Source organism: Zootermopsis nevadensis, unplaced genomic scaffold (assembly GCF_977971745.1).
Source record: "Zootermopsis nevadensis isolate Lab colony 2312 unplaced genomic scaffold, Znev_1.0 Znev_ptg000001l, whole genome shotgun sequence".
Lineage (NCBI taxonomy): Eukaryota > Metazoa > Arthropoda > Insecta > Blattodea > Termopsidae > Zootermopsis > Zootermopsis nevadensis.
The window spans coordinates 21,842,627-21,847,053 of record NW_028259133.1 but is presented as its reverse complement, the minus strand read 5'-3'; the positions used below and the strand labels follow the sequence as shown (position 1 = coordinate 21,847,053).

Here is a 4,427-nt window from a genome sequence, read left to right as displayed (position 1 = left end):
CTGTCGTCAGACAGAACACTAAATAAATAAAGCACTAATCAGTCGATCGCGAATGGCAATTAGCACATCAGGCGTCAGGTGTTTCGGAGGATAATATTAAAAACCATGTCAACAGAGTGTAGCTTGATGCCTGGATTCATGTTGCTTATGATAAAAACCAGGGCGGGGCTGTTGTCGACACGGTAATGAACCTTCGGGTTCCATAAATAACAAAGAATTTTTTGTCTAGCTCAGTGACTATCAGCTTCTCGAGGATTTTATTGGACGCAGTTCGGTAATTATAGGCACTTCAATGTTTCAAGTTTTAAACGAGTCGCTTATCAAATGATTTCAACAGAGGCAAACGGAAATATCAAAATGAAAGGCTAACAAAATTTTTGGGTTGCATTACAAGGCGTTCTTCACGTCACGAAGGTAACGTAATCCGAGGTCATTGATGCTGAGGTAATTAATGATTTTTCAATGATGCGTTCAAAAATTATATCTGATCCTATTGTTAACCATAAACCCCCGGTCATGCAAGTTGCCTATCCCGGAGGAAAACAAAATAAACAGACAGACAGATCGACGGCCTCATAACACGTTCCTCTCTCAGACCAGAGAATGTACACGTAAGTACGTCACTTGTATAATCGAGGAGACTTCGATAAAACTAAGATTCAACCCTGAAAATGGAGCCAGTATCCTCCGAGACGCTGACGTACACCTAAATTATTTAAACGGTACAACAACCACCGTCAAGACGTCACATCCTAACAATATTAAAAAGAATCTTGGTAAGATTGTTTGTGAGGTTAGGGGAGGTGGATCTTACTGGCTTGGGGATTCTGTCCGGTGGTGAGCTAAGATGAATCTTCGGGATCTGCTAATACAATTTCTGTTTTATTTTATGATTTATCTCGTGGTTAGCAAACACGGCCAACTCCAATTCCTCCTTCCCAATCTACACGTCTGTCACCGACCTCTGGGGGAAGGGGGATCCCCCTCTATCATAAGCCGTAGTAGCAGTTTTGAACGCTGAGCTATCTCCCCCACCACCAACACCCTTCATCGACCGTGGGTACGTACACGATACCCCGCCCTGGTGGGATTTACCTCCTCTCCCCTCCCGCAAGAGATATAACATCAAGTCGCCCTAACAGGAGAACCAACCAAACCATCCAACCGAGCAAGCAACTGGGTCCACCACCATTGCCACCACTGCGTCGTGCACCCTCGCACGGCTGAGTGAAGCGGTCATTCAAATATCACCACCGCCAAGACAGGACGCCGGCGACTCAAGGCATAAATATTTACATGCGTGTGGTCTGGAGCGACGGCGGGCGTCCATCAACATACTTGACTGCCTTCTGTGCTCCGGCCCTCCTCCTTGCTGGCGACAGAGGAGAATCCGGGCACCAGTAAACAAGACAGCGCGTGGTTACTAGAGCGTCTCATCTTCCGGGTCAGTGCTGGAAAGGCGAGACTTGGTGCGGTGTTGGAGCAGATCGACGATTCGGCGTTCGTCTCGTTTACGATTTTGTCCCCCCACGAGTACGATTTGAGGAAGGCCTATGTGTCGCTCAGTTGACTGCAAAGTCCTGGACTGATCGGCGGGTCAGCGGGCTAGAAAGTGCGGGAAAGTCTCGGTTCTGTGCGCGGGGATATTTATCCAGTGCTAATTCCCGCGAAAGTTGGCGACAGTGATATTTTTTTATTTTACTAAGATAGTGTTTTGCGCCGTCGTTTGTTTCTTTGTTTACTTGTTTTGGATTAACGTTTAATATCAAGAGTCGAGCCCTTCCGCCTTCTACTTCGTACTGTGTAGGACGTACACAGTTGCAATTTGAAGACAGGCAACGAGACTGAAATTCTTCCTAAAGGGTAAGTGTAGGTGTAGATATTATTCAAACTCTTTACATCAGAATCTACAACTCAGAAAGCTTTAAGAAATTGTTCACGTAGTCTCACTCAGTTCATGTCGGATTATTTTGGATGTGTTCTAAATTCTTATCAAAGAAATTGGGCCTATTTATTTTACCCCCCACCTTTGTACAGTTCTGTACAAAATTTGACTTCGCATTACCGTTTACCACCTGACACGAGCCCAAACAGCACGAAATATATAAACTCTGAAGAATTTTATTAGGTAGGAAAATACAATTAATGTATTCGTATCACCCAAAATATCTGAATTAATGTCACTTCCTCGTCAAATCATTACGACTTTTCGTGTTTCTATAACAAAACCAGAGCTAACACCACTAATAATAAAAATAATGATTTATAATTTGTAAATATTGAGCTAACCTTGTTATATGAGCCGATTTAATGGATCCAGTTCCACAGCGTGAACGTAAACTCATAGGGCCTTTTGAATACAGGCCCTTCGCTCCTTACGATTCTTTCCATTCACGCAAGGGAAAGGCATTTCCCGCTTTGCCACTGTCCGGGCGTCCACGACCAGCGCCGCGACACGCCGTGGTGCCAAGCGACCGGTGGATGACACCGTCAAACACCGATGTTCGAAAATGCATGCTGGAGCCTATCTCCACTCCCCAATACGTCCTCATGTCGTGCTGCAAACAGGCTCGGTGCCTGTGAAATTTATTTTACAAAGCAGAAACTGTGAACACAAAGTGACACGAACTTCAGATGAACCAAGAGATTGATTGATTGATTCAGAGGCTGCTGAATGACAATCTAATGAGTCTAAAGAATAATCACGAATCGAAGATCCGTTTCATTTGAATGTATTTGTTATTTTATTCATCTGCTCATTAACAAACGATACGTTTCTATGACGACAACAAAGAATGCCTGTTTTATGGCTTATTATCCACATGTGCCCGAACAAGCGAGGTCAGTTTGGTTCCCCTATTTACTTTCTAAAACAGAATCATCATTTAAATTGCCGTTTCAATCGAAAACAAAGGAGACGTGAAATGCGAAAGGACGCAGTTGTACAGAAGCGGGGGTCTCATTATTAATTGGTACAATGTGAAATAATTAGCTCAGTGCAGCGGGACACTTTGTTAACGCAAACTCAGTGCGTTTTAAGAATAGCGCTCTTTTGTGTGCCTTTGAAATTACGTGCGTTACAAGCGGTCGCTCACATTTGTCCACCGAAAAAACCCAACTCGTCTGCTTGACAGAATATAAGGCCTATTTCTTTTTTCTTTTTTTTTTTCGAATTATCAATGGTCTATTGTATATGATAACGGATGGCCTAATTTATTATTAAATGAAAGCCTACCTCGCATTGCTACAGCCTAATACCCCAATTCCGATAGCGGCCTATAAACATGTGTGGTCTTAACGTTCGTATTCTTGGCCGATTAATAATTTACAGTTTTTGAGTTACAAAGCCTAATACTTTCATTACTAATGAGGGTCATATACTAAGGTATTCGGTTGGGTTCAGTCCCCACCTAGCTTATAGACTACTAATTCAACTAAAATATAGGCCCTAAATATGTCCTCCTGTGGGTGTATCGGAAAATCTTAAGACGTTTGATTGTACGTGGGGATGGCTAAGAGATTTTAAGCTCTCGTGGACATTGAAACGTCGATATTGGTCTTCAGGACTTGCAGATGGACTCGAAGAAACGCATTACTTCCATCTTCAGGGTTGAAAGAGGCAGTATGTTCCTTCAAAACGTATGTATCTACAATTTAAAAACCGACCTCAACAGATAAGGTTATGAAGAGTTTAATGTTACATGTGGGTAATAAGGCTAGGTGTACCCTTCGGAACAATGAAAAATTGTAAAATTATTAACATAATTATAGGCCTAATTATTTATTTACTTTAATTCCGTGACTTAAAATCTGATAGCTTACGCTTAGGCTACTCTGCACAAAGCTAAAACTCTGGACTCCGTTTGATTAGTGTAGGCTTTTATAGGCTGTAAAGTACTCGTTAGATTGAAATTTAGGCCAAAACATCTTCTGAGCGTAGATAAGGTCATGACCTACGAATATTCCATGTTAGATGCTCAAACTGAGACTACGAATGAGACGAAAAAGTGTACAGTCTCCTTTTGACACGCCTATTATGAAATATTTCTTTGACTAAACAGTCGTTCAGTCACTGCTGAAGCTAACGAGCAAATTCCGGCGAATAGACCGATTGGATAGCCTATAGCCTATTTTCAATAAAAACTACGATCCGTCATGACAGCGATCGGTAAAATGTTCATTCTTGCATTCTTGACATTCTGAAGTCAAAGACATATTAAGTCTGGAGTAATTCGGTATTTCATAACAGATTTAACACAGGCCTGTAGAATGTTACTTAATGTTACAAATAGGTTAGGCCCATTTCTTTAGATGTCGCGTAAAAATAATCAAAAACAAATATAAAAATGAAATATATACAAAAATAAAATCCAATTTATATTTCTTAATATTATACAATATTTAAAAATAAAATTCTCTTTAATTTT

The 4,427-nt window shown here is 41.3% G+C and overlaps 1 protein-coding gene and 1 long non-coding RNA gene across 3 annotated transcripts in view; one reads left to right on the top strand and one right to left on the bottom strand.

The window, feature by feature from the left end:
* The first annotated feature begins 972 nt into the window (after positions 1-972).
* toy (paired box 6 protein twin of eyeless) overlaps positions 973-4,427 on the top strand; it is an 85,810-nt gene continuing 82,355 nt past the window's right edge. For both annotated transcript variants that reach the window (XM_087346357.1, XM_022057132.2), the window contains exon 1: positions 973-1,863. The gene's annotated coding sequence lies outside the window, so the exon portion shown is untranslated. The remainder of the gene's footprint in view (positions 1,864-4,427) is intronic.
* LOC147875251 (uncharacterized) overlaps positions 2,508-4,427 on the bottom strand; it is a 28,933-nt gene continuing 27,013 nt past the window's right edge. The window contains exon 2 of the long non-coding RNA XR_015534469.1: positions 2,508-2,577. This is a non-coding gene — a long non-coding RNA (uncharacterized LOC147875251). The remainder of the gene's footprint in view (positions 2,578-4,427) is intronic.